This window comes from Thalassophryne amazonica, chromosome 9, assembly GCF_902500255.1.
Source record: "Thalassophryne amazonica chromosome 9, fThaAma1.1, whole genome shotgun sequence".
Taxonomy (NCBI): domain Eukaryota; kingdom Metazoa; phylum Chordata; class Actinopteri; order Batrachoidiformes; family Batrachoididae; genus Thalassophryne; species Thalassophryne amazonica.
The window spans coordinates 67,987,264-68,002,809 of record NC_047111.1 but is presented as its reverse complement, the minus strand read 5'-3'; the positions used below and the strand labels follow the sequence as shown (position 1 = coordinate 68,002,809).

The 15,546-nt window shown below is 43.7% G+C and overlaps 1 protein-coding gene and 1 non-coding gene across 2 annotated transcripts in view; one reads left to right on the top strand and one right to left on the bottom strand.

The window, feature by feature from the left end:
* Positions 1-2,377: 2,377 nt before the first annotated feature.
* On the bottom strand, positions 2,378-2,449 carry trnaw-cca. The gene has a single exon. It is a non-coding gene; the product is annotated as a tRNA-Trp (tRNA).
* A 910-nt stretch (positions 2,450-3,359) lies between these two features.
* The window catches only part of trim3b (tripartite motif containing 3b), a 143,758-nt gene continuing 131,571 nt past the window's right edge, over positions 3,360-15,546 (top strand). The window contains exon 1 of the mRNA XM_034178290.1: positions 3,360-3,470. The gene's annotated coding sequence lies outside the window, so the exon portion shown is untranslated. The remainder of the gene's footprint in view (positions 3,471-15,546) is intronic.

The following is a 15,546-nucleotide window of genomic DNA, read 5'->3' as shown; positions in this document are numbered from 1 at the left end:
TTTCTGAAAGATGAACCGTTGCCCCAGGCTGAGGTCAAGAATCCTCCGAAGAAGGTTTTCATCCAGGATGTCTCTGCACATTGCACTCATGTTTTCTCAATCGTGGTTTTTAAGACCTTCAAATAGAAAAATGAATAGGTTATTTATTCAACAGCTGCCTGCTCGTTTAAAAATCACTGGAGACACACGCACATATATAATATATAAGGAAACCCGAATTTAAGGAAAAATGCAGCTTTTTACAACCTGAACCTCATTTCTGGCATAAAATACAGTTGTTTACTCACCAATATAACTTTGGTGTCATTATGAGTCCACTGTTCAAATGACATGTTCAGTTCAAATCTGAGGCAAACATTTTGCTTCTTCTACTAAGGTGGATTAGAACTTTTTTTGTGGTGCACAGCACCAACTACTGGACAGCAGGAACCTAGCAGTCAATGTGATTCACTAATTTCAAAATGTAGCTTTTATCAACCAGACGTGTGGTGCTGTGACATGTCAATCATCTGTGTCCAATCAGATTTCAGGGGAGTCCAGTGCAACCCTGGCCTCTGCTCTGGCTCCACCCATGCCAGGAAGTATTCAACACTTGACATTTCCTGTTTCACTGTGGACTCAAAATTTGGCACTTCCTGTTTCAGTGTGAACTTGCCACTGAGTTCCCGCGAGATTCCACGGAATCTCGGCAGTCAATCCAGGAAGTGTCAAGCCACAAAGTGTTTGATATTTGACATTTCCTGTTTCACTGTGGACTCAAAATTTGGCACTTCCTGTTTCAGTGTGAACTTGCCACTGAGTTCCCGCGAGATTCCACGGAATCTCGGCAGTCAATCCAAGCGCATATTAAACAAATATGTAGGACTGCCTTTTTGCATTTACGCAATATTTCTAAAATCAGAAAGGTCTTGTCTCAGAGTGATGCTGAAAAACTAATTCATGCATTTATTTCCTCTAGGCTGGACTATTGTAATTCATTATTATCAGGTTGTCCTAAAAGTTCCCTAAAAAGCCTTCAGTTGGTTCAGAATGCTGCAGCTAGAATAGTGACGGGGACTAGCAGGAGAGAGCATATCTCACCCGTGTTGGCCTCTCTTCATTGGCTTCCTGTTAATTCTAGAATAGAATTTAAAATTCTTCTTCTTACTTATAAGGTTTTGAATAATCAGGTCCCATCTTATCTTAGGGACCTCGTAGTACCATATTACCCATTAGAGCGCTTCGCTCTCAGACTGCGGGCTTACTTGTGGTTCCTAGGGTTTGTAAGAGTAGAATGGGAGGCAGAGCCTTCAGCTTTCAGGCTCCTCTCCTGTGGAACCAGCTCCCAATTCAGATCAGGGAGACAGATACCCTCTCTACTTTTAAGATTAGGCTTAAAACTTTCCTTTTCGCTAAGGCTTATAGTTAGGGCTGGATCGGGTGACCCTGGACCATCCCTTGGTTATGTTGCTTTAGACGTAGACTGTGGGGGGTTCCCATGATGCACTGTTTCTTTCTTTTTTTGCTCCGTATGCATCACTCTGCATTTAATCATTAGTGATCGATCTCTGCCCCCCTTCTCGGCATGTCTTTTTCCTGGTTCTTTCCCTCAGCCCCAACCAGTCTCAGCAGAAGACTGCCCCTCCCTGAGCCTGGTTCTGCTGGAGGTTTCTTCCTGTTAAAAGGGAGTTTTTCCTTCCCACTGTGGCCAAGTGCTTGCTCATAGGGGGTCGTTTTGACCGTTGGGGTTTTTCATGGTTATTGTATGGCCTTGCCTTGCAATATGGAGCGCCTTGGGGCAACTGTTTGTTGTGATTTGGCGCTATATAAGAAAAAAGTTGATTGATTGATTGATTGAATCCATGAAGTGTCAAGCCACAAAGTGTTTGATATTTGACATTTCCTGTTTCACTGTGGACTCAAAAATTTGGCACTTCATGTTTGGGACTCCCTGTACCATAGAGCGAGGTTCACTCCGCTGCGCACCGTTTCACGGTGCTTTGCGCCGCTTCACTCTTAGTTAACTTATTTTTCTATTTTTTATATTTGTGTTCACTCAGCCTCAGTTCTTTGCTTTATGAATTCTCTGTGGAGCGTGTTTTTATTTTTACAGGCATTTTGCAATCCCTTTCTGATTCATCAGTGTATTTTTGTTTTTTACAGTATTGTTTTAATGGACAGTTTTTATCATGTAATGATGTGAATGCTTAAAAACTACTCATGCGCAATCAACATCAACTTTTGTCTAAAATATCCCAGTTTGAGCAAGGCATTCTTCAGTGAACTCACTGTTTCTTCTGTCCTCATTTAATGGTATGCTGTGTTCTGAAGTGGATTACAAAGTCCGTCAATCTAAATATTAAATTTCCGAACCTCTTACATATTTTTCGAAAAGAGCTGACCCCGACGTGATTTGAACACGCAACCTTCTGATCTGGAGTCAGACGCGCTACCGTTGCGCCACGAGGTCGTATTGAATAAAGTTGTTATTAAATACTATACTTAGAGACAACATAGCAGTGTTGTGTTATTTTATGCTTTGTATGTTTTGTCTTTAGTTTCTTTTACAGGCGTTATAATCTAATTATTATAAATATATATGCGTGCATAATTTGAAAGCGCTTTTATTCATATAAAGCCATTTTAGGAAGCTATAGCTTGTTTTGACCACTCTCAGCCACTAGATGGTGCAATTGTTTGTTTCTAATTTTTGCCTCTTTATCCATTTTCCCTCGGTTGAGGTTTTGCAGGTTACACACTTCAAGATACCATCATTTTATTATGTTTTCTTGTCTCATTGTTTGTGTTTTATTTGTATTACTGCTGCATTTCTTTTGTGTAAATGTAATTATGCACTTACATCAACTTCAGCTTTATTTATAAAGTGCTTCAGAGCAGCCACAACTGAAAGGTGTCATAAGAAACAATAAACCAACAAATAAGCAAATAAACGAAAATAAACGAACTAAAACTTATTTTCTGAGTAGTTGCTGATTGTTTTAATTGTTGCTTACATTGAAAGGTATATGGAAAAAGGTGTCAACAGAATGCATTGTAAATAAACATTTTTCAGTTTGGTTTTTTTTATGTATAAAAATAAATGACTGAATTTTAAATTAAATGCAAACCCTTGTCAAAATCACAGTCATTTAAAAGTGGATCAGAAATGCAGTAGTGTTATTAATTTGACTCAAGAAAAGTAATCCGACCTATAAAACAACTAATTGTTTTCTGTGGAAAAAAGGCCCGAATGATTGTTATGAAACTAATATTATGCACAATTCAACTTGTATGGTTCTATATAAAAACTAACAAAAAATAAAAGCCCAGAATGATTATTGTCCAATTTTCTTGTGGTAATTTTATTTTTAATTTGCATTTCTTCACTTTATCCTCTTTTTTGCAGTTAGGAAAGAAGACAAGCAGCTGGTTTGTGGACATTTACCTGCTAATCTTCATCACTGATCAGCCTTTCTGAGCAAAATGGACCGGTAAGTCGTGTGTGCACGCTTCAAAAGTGAAATGGTTTTATGCTTGCAAATATTATATTAGTTAGCACAGGTTTGCAGGGGTAAATGCAACACCTGTGCTGTACATTTTTGACATTGATTCATGCATATTATTTCTTTATAATTCAGTGATATCATTGTGATATTTAATCAGTTCTATCAAAAACTGAATTTTATCTTTGATTAACACAGACTATTTCCACTGTGTGTAATCCATATTGGTTCCAAACTGTTTGACTAAAACAGTTCTGCCCTTAGATTGAAACTTTCAAGGACACTGAATTAAAGGCCATATGGTAAATAGAAAGGTGATATATGACTTCATCATTAATGATTCATAGTAACCAGAGTTACTGTATGTCTTGAACTAGTTCCATGAAAGAGATATTCTCAGTGAGTTTGACCATTTGAGGACACTTCATTTTAAAGGTGATGTTTCTAGCAGAAAGATAATTTATGAATTTGTATTGATCCATCCATCTTCTATACCCGCTTACTCCAGTTAAGGGTCACTGGAGCCTATCCCAGCAGTCATTGGGCGTGAGGCGGGGTGCGACCTGGACAGGACGGCAGTCTGTTGCAGTACCACATATAGACAAACACATTCACACACACTTACGGACAATTTAAAGTTTTCAATTCACCTAACCTGCATGTTTTTGGACGTTGGAGGAAACTGGAGCACTCGCAGGGAACCCACGCAAACACTAGGAGAACATGCAAACTCCACAGAGAAAGACCACAGGTGGGAATCAGTCCCAAGACCTTTTTGCTGCGAGGCAACAGTGCTAACCACTAATCCACAGTACTGCCTGAATTTTATTGATAATAATAATGATAATAATAATTTGTTTGATAATTCTTACAGGTGTATCTTTAAACAGCTCCTGGAAATAACCCTTCTAAATGTCCTCACTACATATTGTAATCACTGGGATTATGACTTCAACTTTTTAACCATTATTTATTTATTTATTATTTAATAAACTTTAAATTCCTCTCTGGGAACCATCACCTTATCGTGGTGGAGAGGTTTGTGTGCTGCTATGAACCTGAGAGCTGTGTTGTCTGGAGCCTTTGTGCTCCTGGTAGGCTCTCCCATGGCAAATTGGTCTCAGGCGAGAGGCCAGACTAAGAATGGTTCACAAGACACCATGACAGAACGAGGTAGGGGAAATGTGACCTAGCCCGGAGGAAGCCTGAGCCCCTCATCTGCAGCCAGGCCTGGATGTATGGCCCATCAGCGAGCGCCTGGTGACTGGGCTTGCCACAGAGCCCAGTCAGGTACAGCCCAAAAAGGCAACGTGGTCCTTCCATCTCCAGCCAGGGGGCTCACCACCCGCAGGGGGAACTGCTGGTGTTGGGTGTGCTGTCCTTTGAGTGGCAGTGAAAGTCTCGACGGACCAGACCCGGGCGGCAGGGGCTAGCTCTGGGAGTGTGGAACATCACCTCGCTGTGGGGGAAGGAGCCGGAGCTTGTGCGGGAGGTGGAGCGATACCAGTTAGATCTGGTGGGCCTCGCCTCCAAGCACAGACTCGGAACCCCGGAACCACTCCCTTAGTTATGCTGCTATAGACTTAGACTGCTGGGGGGTTCCCATGATGCACTGTTTCTTTTTATTCACCTCTTTTTGCTCTGTATGCACCACTCTGCATTTAATCATTAGTTATTGATCTCTGCTCCCCTCCACAGCATGTCTTTTTCCTGGTTCTCTCCCTCAGCCCCAACCAGTCCCAGCAGAAGACTGCCCCTCCCTGAGCCTGGTTCTGCTGGAGGTTTCTTCCTGTTAAAAGGGAGTTTTTCCTTCCCACTGTCGCCAAGTGCTTGCTCATAGGGGGTCGTTTTGACCGTTGGGGTTTTTCTGTGATTATTGTATGGCTTTTGCCTTGCAATATGAAGCGCCTTGGGGCAACTGTTTGTTGTGATTTGGCACTATATAAATTAAATTGATTTGATTTGATTTGATTTGATAAGGGTTAGACCTTATTCTTCTCTAGAATTGCCCAGGGGGTGAGTTGGAGTTTACCCCAGTAGACGAGAGGGTCGCCTCCCTGCATCTTAGACTGGCCCTGCCTCATGCCCTATGTCTGCTGGGACAGGCTCCAGAGCCCCTGTGGCCCTTAATTGGAGTAATTGGATGGATGGAAATCACTGTTCTTGGTTGACTCTTAGCATCCCACCAAGTTGGGTCCGAATCATATCAGAGGTCTGGATTTTTTCCACATAAGGCCGTCACATTGGAATGGATATAACAAAACAAAACACACATGCCAGCACATGGGGATGTAATAACACTGCAAGTCTGGAACTGTGCTCCATAATTTGGATAATGCGCTTTAATTTAGATGTGTTTAAAAATTTGTTTATCATAATGTAATAAAGGAGTAATTCAGTTAGCTGTTGTTTTACACTGAACCATCTGCTGCAGCTGTGATTAAAATGTTCTGTTGCAGGTGATAAATTAGGCGAACACTCACGGAAAAGTGTTTGTCCCTGAATGGAGACATTAAGCATATGGTAGCTGCCTTTAAATCCATCCATCCATCCATCCATCCATCCATCCATCCATTTTCTTCCGCTTTATCCGGTGTCGGGTTGCGGGGGCAGCAGCTCAAGCAAAGCCGCCCAGACCTCCCGATCCACACACACCTCCCCCAGCTCCTCCGGGGGAACCCCGAGGCGTTCCCAAGCCAGCCGAGAGATGTAGTCCCTCCAGCGTGTCCTGGGTCTTCCCCGGGGCCTCCTCCCAGTGGGACGTGCCCGGAACACCTCTCCAGCGAGGCGTCCAGGGGGCATCCGGAAAAGATGCCCGAGCCACCTGACTCCTTTTGACGTGGAGGAGCAGCGGCTCGACTCCGAGCTCCTCCCGAGTGACCGAGCTCCTCACCCTATCTCTAAGGGAGCGCCCAGCCACCCTGCGGAGGAAACTCATCTCGGCCGCTTGTACTCGCGATCTCGTTCTTTCGGTCACGAGCCAAATCTCATGACCATAGGTGAGGATCGGAACATAGATCGATCGGTAAATCGAGAGCTTTGCCCCCCTACTCAGCTCTCTCTTCACCACGATGGTCCGATACAGCGACCGCATCACTGCAGATGCTGCACCGATCCGTCTATCGATCTCACGCTCCATCCGTCCCACGCTCCGTCCGGAGGGTGTGTTCCAACTATAGGGGGATCACACTCCTCAGCCTCCCCGGTAAGGTCTATTCCAGAGTACTGGAGAGGAGAATTCAACCAATGGTCGAACCTCGGATTCAGGAGGAGCAGTGTGGTTTTCGTCCTGGTCGTGGCACACTGGACCAGCTCTACACGCTCCATCGGGTGCTCGAGGGTTCATGGGAGTTTGCCCAACCAGTCCACATGTGTTTTGTGGATCTGGAGAAGGCGTTCAACTGTGTCCCTCGGGGCGCCCTGTGGGGAGTGCTCCGGGAGTACGGGGTCCGGGGTCCTTTGCTAAGGGCTATCCGGTCCCTGTACGACCGCAGCAGGAGCTTGGTTCGCATTGCCGGTAGTAAGTCAAACCTGTTTCCAGTGCACGTTGGCCTCTGCCAGGGCTGCCCTTTGTCACCGGTTGTGTTCATTATTTTTATGGACAGAATTTCTAGGCGCAGCCAGGGTGTAGAGGGGGTCTGGTTTAGGAACCACAGAATCTCGTCTCTGCTGTTTGCGGACGATGTGGTTCTGTTGGCTTCGTCAAATCAGGACCTTCAGCGTGCACTGGGGCGGTTTGCAGCCGAGTGTGAAGCGTCCGGGATGAGAATCAGCACCTCCAAATCCGAGGCCATGGTTCTCGATCGGAAAAAGGTGCTTTGCCCTCTTCAGGTCGGTGGAGTGTCCTTGCCTCAAGTGGAGGAGTTTAAGTATCTTGGGGTCTTGTTTACGAGTGACGGCCTTTAAATCCATTATTTTGAAACACTGCCTGTGTGCATATACGGTGTATATATATACTGTACACACACACATATTTGTTGCGTGTTGCCTGTGGGGCTCTAGATTGGATAGTGTTTATAAAGTAGGTACATTTTTCAAGGGTGGTAATAAATTATGCAAAGTTTGTATAATGAGTTGGCATGTGAGTTCAGAATGCTTTTACAACCTCAGACCTCAACAATTTTTAGAAGAGGAACTCAGCCCTTTGATTTCCTGTTTATGTAATTTTTAAATTTTAATTTACTTCTTAATGTATTCATAAATTGTTTAGGTTGTTGTTATCATATACACACTATTATTATTATTACTGCTACTACTACTACTTATATTTTGTCATTAGATTTTTTTTTAAATGGACCACGATGGAAATAAGATTTCTATAAGAATAAGATTCACCTGATTTCTATCTGACCACATCCACGAGGGTTAGCCGAAAGCCTGTTGAATGAGCAGCTGAAAGATTTGCTGAAGGGAGATTTGGGACAAAATACATGCTGTTTCCTCTGCAGTGAAGTGAAGTAATATTAAAACCTCAACATGCTGTGTAAAATACAGAGAGAGAGCCTTACTTTTTTTTTCTTTTTTTTTTTGCATATAAAGTTTTACACATTGTGCTCTCTATATTTTAAATGCAAGTTTTAAATGCTTCTGGGAGCATTATATTTTTGAAAAACTCTACCCTGTTAGGGATTTATTTTAGCCGGAATTTAAGTACAGGCCAACCAATGTGCAGGATTAAATTGTGGCACAGACGAGCAGACAAATGAAAGTGGAGTGATTAGGGATGTGACATAGGTGTGAGGGAGAACCGGTGACAGAAACACGCCTACAAACCCACACAGGAGCTGATAAAGACAGCGTGACAATAACCACAATCAGCTCTGGGGGTGAGTAGAAACAAACATACGAGGTCTATTAGAAAAGTATCCGACCTTATTATTTTTTTCAAAAACCATATGGATTTGAATCACGTGTGATTACATCAGACATGCTTGAACCCTCGTGGGCATGCGAGAGTTTTTTCACGCCTGTCGGTTACGTCATTCGCCTGTGGGCAGTCTTTGAGTGAGGAGTCGTCCACCCTCTCGTCGTTTTTTCATTGTTTAGGAATGGCTCAGAGACTGTTGCTTTGTTTGATAAAATTTTTTTCAAAACTGTAAGGCACAACTGAGTGGACACCATTCAATAAATTCAGCTGGTTTTCGGTAAAAATTTTAATGGCTGATGAGAGATTTTGGTCTGGTAGTGTCGCTTTAAGGACGGTCCACGGCGCCTGACGGCGATCTGCGCTTCGAGGCGGCAGCGTCTCGCCGTTTCAAGTTGAAAACTTCCACATTTCAGGCTCTGTTGACGCAGTAAGTCGTCAGAGAACAGAGAACCTTCAGAAGAAGTCGGCATGAGGAGTTTATTCGGACATTCCATTGTTAACGGTCATTTTGTAATGAAAGAACGTGCGGGCAGAGTCGCATGTCGGGCTGGACTCGACATGCGAACATTGGTTGGAAGTTGGAACATGCCCAAGCTGTTAAACAATTTCTCAGTTACTCACTTGTTGAAAGCCGTTAAAAGCCGCCTGAATTCTACAAATGGTTTTCAACACGGAGGTGTTTTTCCTGTCGCGGCGCACACAGATTTGCCGAGTCGTCACGGAAACGACTCGGCGAATTTGCGCGTACGTCTTTCATTAAAAAAATGTCCTTAAACAGTGGAATGTCCGCATAAATTCCTCATGCCGGCCTCTTCTGAATCTTCTCTGTTCTCTCACGACGTCCTGGGTGAATTAAGCCTTAAATTAGGATGTTTTCAGCTCGAAACAGGCCGACGACGGCGCCTGGAAGCGCTGCAGGACGTCCCGCTCCGTGGGAAGTCCTTACACCGACAGAAACACCCCATAATCTCTCATCAGCCGTTAAACTTTTCACAGAAAACCAGCTTAATTTCTCGAATAGTGTCCACTCGGATATTCCTCACAGGTCCAGAAAAAATTTTGATAAAGCAATGCGCGCCGTCTCGAGCAGCGTGTGAAACAAAGGAATTCAGCCGAGAGGGCGGGACCACATCTCACTCAAGGCCTGCCCACAGGGAAATGACGTCACCGACACGCGTGAAAAAACTCACGCATGCGCACGAGGGTTCAAGCATGATTGGTGTAATCGCATGTCATTCAAATCCATATAGTTAAAAAAAAAAATAAAAGGGTCGGTTTATTATCTAAGAGACCTCGTATGCCATAACTAAACAACAAAAAAGGGGGAACCACAAAGTAACCAAGTCCATGACCAAAGGCACAAAAGACTACAAACTAAAGTGGAACTCAAGAATGACTAAAGTGTGCAAACCCGGGAAACACCACAACAGACAAGACACAGACAGGGAGCAGACCACTATGACAACTAACATATATAAGACACAGACTGGAGACAGACCACTATGACAACTAACATATATAAGACACAGACTGGAGACAGACCACTATGACAATTAACATACATAAGACACAGACAGGAGGCAGACTACTATGACAACTAACATACATAAGACACAGACAGGAGACAGACCACTATGACAACTATCATACATAAGACACAGACAGGAGGCAGACCACTATGACAACTAACATACATAAGACACAGACAGGAGGCAGACCACTATGACAACTAACATACATAAGACACAGACAGGGAGCAGACCACTATGACAACTAACATACATAAGACACAGACAGGAGGCAGACCACTATGACAACTAACATACATAAGACACAGACAGGGAGCAGACCACTATGACAACTAACATACATAAGACACAGACAGGAGACAGACCACTATGACAACTAACATACATAAGACACAGACAGGGGGCAGACCACGATGACAACTAACATACATAAGACACAGACATGGAGCAGACCACGATGACAACTAACATAAATAAGACACAGACAGGGAGCAGACCACTATGACAACTAACATACATAAGACACAGACAGGGGGCAGACCACGATGACAACTAACATACATAAGACACAGACAGGGGACAGACCACTATGACAACTAACATACATAAGACACAGACAGGGGGCAGACCACTATGACAACTAACATACATAAGACACAGACAGGGGGCAGACCACTATGACAACTAACATACATAAGACACAGACAGGAGACAGTCCGCTATGACAATTAACATACATAAGACAGAGACAGGGACAGACCGCTATAACAACTAACATACATAAGACCAGTGGTGGGCACAGTTCCCATAATCCGATAATTATCGAAGATAATGTTTTCATTCTCGGATTATCTTTTCAGATAACTAACTACTCAGAATAATTATCTTCTGATAAATTTTTGTCCGATAATTTTTAGACCGTTAATGTGGTGAACAAAGCTGAACAGCTACAAACACAATTTAAAATCAGTTGAGCACCTACCTATTATATGTTTTGTAGCAGATGTGTAGTTCTACCCTCTACAAACCAAAGACAGCTGTTTCTAGAAGAAACCACTCTATCCTATGCAAGCAAAGGAGACCTGGTCACACACACAAAAAACCTCATTTCTTTTAACCCCATACTGATATGCGGGCAATATCACCCAAGTCATCCAGAGGCATACATTTTTAACTTATGGTTAAAATTTTAACCAAACTAATTTCGGACAAGTTATTTAAATTAACGTCACATCTGAAGTTTTATAAAGTGAAAAAATATCAGATATATGTTTTAGTTTTAAAGTAATGCGCTAATTTTTAAGGTTTTAGTGTGGACATGCTGTGCCCAGGTGCATTATGAGTATGATAGAGTAATCTCAGTACATTCACAACATGAGAAATGCATTTGAGACACTCTGATCAGGCTCCACGGATAACAGCATTAAATTCTAGCGCCTAAAACTCTTGTGAATATATTCTCTGGGTTTATAGACGTTGTTATTGTGTTTGCATATATTAAATTACACACATCTTAAACGTAGCAACACAAATTATCTGGAATTTTGTTTGGGCAAATTTTAAAGTTCTCTACTGCCATCTACTGGCCAGTAGTGTTCATGGCAGTATTTGCCCTGAAGCTGGGCTGATATTTTCAATCACTGTACTCAGTTCCAGCTCAAACTGTACTACAGAACCACACGGTGTAAAAGTTCAGAGCACACGATTTATGTTCTCACACACATTGTACGTTCAAAAAGTTGAGCTTTGTGGTTCCTCTCAGCTTGCTTCTGTGCTGGAAGCCATGTAGTAAGCTGGAGCTTCCAGCAGGGGGCAGGATACTCAAATACAGTAGTGCTGTCTCATTGTTTGGGTCTGTTGTCACCTTTAATGCTTCCAGAAGCGATTGCGATGTTAAAACTCAAAATCAGCTTGTTAGTAGTTGCAAGTGTACCGGAGACAATACTGGAATTTGTCAGTTATCTGTAACTTCCGATACATTTTTGTGTGGTTTATCGTTTTAACTTTATCAAAGATAACTTTTCAGTTATCTGATTATGTGTTATCGAAGTTAATTTTTTGGTTATCTGTGCCCACCACTGCATAAGACACAGACAGGGACAGACCACTGTGACAACTAATATACATAAGACACAGACAGGGGACAGACCACTATGACAACTAACATACATAAGACACAGACAGCGGACAGACCACGATGACAACTAACATACATAAGACACAGACAGGGTCAGACCACGATGACAACTAACATACATAAGACACAGACAGGGACAGACCACTATGACAACTAACATACATAAGACACAGACATTGGACAGACCACTGTGACAACTAACATACATAAGACACAGACAGGGACAGACCACGATGACAACTAACATACATAAGACACAGACAGGGACAGACCACGATGACAACTAACATACATAAGACACAGACAGGGACAGACCACGATGACAGTTAACATACATAAGACACAGACAGGGACAGACCACGATGACAGCTAACATACATAAGACATAGACAGGGACAGACCACTATGACAACTAACATACATAAGACACAGACATTGGACAGACCACTATGACAGCTAACATACATAAGACACAGACAGGGACAGACCATGATGACAACTAACATACATAAGACACAGACAGGGAACAGTCCACTATGACAACTAACATACATAAGACACAGACATTGGACAGACCACAATGACAACTAACATACATAAGACACAGACAGGGACAGACCACTGTGACAACTAACATACATAAGACAAAGACAGGGACAGACCACGATGACAGCTAACATACATAAGACATAGACAGGGACAGACCACAATGACAGCTAACATACATAAGACATAGACAGGGACAGACCACTATGACAGCTAACATACATAAGACACAGACAGGGACAGACCACGATGACAACTAACATACATAAGATACAGACAGGGACAGACCACGATGACAACTAACATACATAAGACACAGACAGAGACAGACCACGATGACAACTAACATACATAAGACACAGACAGGGACGGACCACGATGACAACTAACATACATAAGACATAGACAGGGACAGACCACTATGACAACTAACATACATAAGACACAGACATTGGACAGACCACTGTGACAACTAACATACATAAGACACAGACAGGGACAGACCATGATGACAATTAACATACATAAGACACAGACAGGGAACAGACCACTATGACAACTAACATACATAAGACACAGACAGAGACAGACCACGATGACAACTAACATACATAAGACACAGACAGGGACAGACCACAACACACCTACTGAAAACATTCATGCACACTGATGCACATTATTTGTGGTAGTCACTACGGCTTGTTCAAACACCACATAAAAGAAGTGTCCAGAGCCCCTGTGGCCCTTAATTGGAGTAATTGGATGGATGGAAATCACTGTTCTTGGTTGACTCTTAGCATCCCACCAAGTTGGGTCTGAATCATATCAGAGGTCTGGATTTTTTCCACATAAGGCCGTCACATTGGAATGGATATAACAAAACAAAACACACATGCCAGCACATGGGGATGTAATAACACTGCAAGTCTGGAACTGTGTTCCATAATTTGGATAATGCGCTTTAATTTAGATGTGTTTAAAAATTTGTTTATCATAATGTAATAAAGGAGTAATTCAGTTAGCTGTTGTTTTACACTGAACCATCTGCTGCAGCAGTGATTAAAATGTTCTGTTGCAGGTGATAAATTAGGCGAACACTCACGGAAAAGTGTTTGTCCCTGAATGGAGACATTAAGCATATGGTAGCTGCCTTTAAATCCATCCATCCATCCATCCATTTTCTTCCGCTTTATCCGGTGTCGGGTTGCGGGGGCAGCAGCTCAAGCAAAGCCGCCCAGACCTCCCGATCCACACACACCTCCCCCAGCTCCTCCGGGGGAACCCCGAGGCGTTCCCAAGCCAGCCGAGAGATGTAGTCCTTCCAGCGTGTCCTGGGTCTTCCCCGGGGCCTCCTCCCAGTGGGACGTGCCCGGAACACCTCTCCAGCGAGGCGTCCAGGGGGCATCCGGAAAAGATGCCCGAGCCACCTCAACTGACTCCTTTTGACGTGGAGGAGCAGCGGCTCGACTCCGAGCTCCTCCCGAGTGACCGAGCTCCTCACCCTATCTCTAAGGGAGCGCCCAGCCACCCTGCGGAGGAAACTCATCTCGGCCGCTTGTACTCGCGATCTCGTTCTTTCGGTCACGAGCCAAATCTCATGACCATAGGTGAGGATCGGAACGTAGATCGATCGGTAAATCGAGAGCTTTGCCCCCCTACTCAGCTCTCTCTTCACCACGACGGTCCGATACAGCGACCGCATCACTGCAGATGCTGCACCGATCCGTCTATCGATCTCACGCTCCATCCGTCCCACGCTCCGTCCGGAGGGTGTGTTCCAACTATAGGGGGATCACACTCCTCAGCCTCCCCGGTAAGGTCTATTCCAGAGTACTGGAGAGGAGAATTCAACCAATGGTCGAACCTCGGATTCAGGAGGAGCAGTGTGGTTTTCGTCCTGGTCGTGGCACACTGGACCAGCTCTACACGCTCCATCGGGTGCTCGAGGGTTCATGGGAGTTTGCCCAACCAGTCCACATGTGTTTTGTGGATCTGGAGAAGGCGTTCGACCGTGTCCCTCGGGGCACCCTGTGGGGAGTGCTCCGGGAGTACAGGGTCCGGGGTCCTTTGCTAAGGGCTATCCGGTCCCTGTACGACCGCAGCAGGAGCTTGGTTCGCATTGCCGGTAGTAAGTCAAACCTGTTTCCAGTGCACGTTGGCCTCTGCCAGGGCTGCCCTTTGTCACCGGTTCTGTTCATTATTTTTATGGACAGAATTTCTAGGCGCAGCCAGGGTGTAGAGGGGGTCTGGTTTAGGAACCACAGAATCTCGTCTCTGCTGTTTGCGGACGATGTGGTTCTGTTGGCTTCGTCAAATCAGGACCTTCAGCGTGCACTGGGGCGGTTTGCAGCCGAGTGTGAAGCGTCCGGGATGAGAATCAGCACCTCCAAATCCGAGGCCATGGTTCTCGATCGGAAAAAGGTGCTTTGCCCTCTTCAGGTCGGTGGAGTGTCCTTGCCTCAAGTGGAGGAGTTTAAGTATCTTGGGGTCTTGTTTACGAGTGACGGCCTTTAAATCCATTATTTTGAAACACTGCCTGTGTGCATATACGGTGTATATATATACTGTACACACACACATATTTGTTGCGTGTTGCCTGTGGGGCTCTAGATTGGATAGTGTTTATAAAGTAGGTACATTTTTCAAGGGTGGTAATAAATTATGCAAAGTTTGTATAATGAGTTGGCATGTGAGTTCAGAATGCTTTTACAACCTCAGACCTCAACAATTTTTAGAAGAGGAACTCAGCCCTTTGATTTCCTGTTTATGTAATTTTTAAATTTTAATTTACTTCTTAATGTATTCATAAATTGTTTAGGTTGTTGTTATCATATACACACTATTATTATTATTACTGCTACTACTACTACTTATATTTTGTCATTAGATTTTTTTTTAAATGGACCACGATGGAAATAAGATTTCTATAAGAATAAGATTCACCTGATTTCTATCTGACCACATCCACGAGGGTTAGCCGAAAGC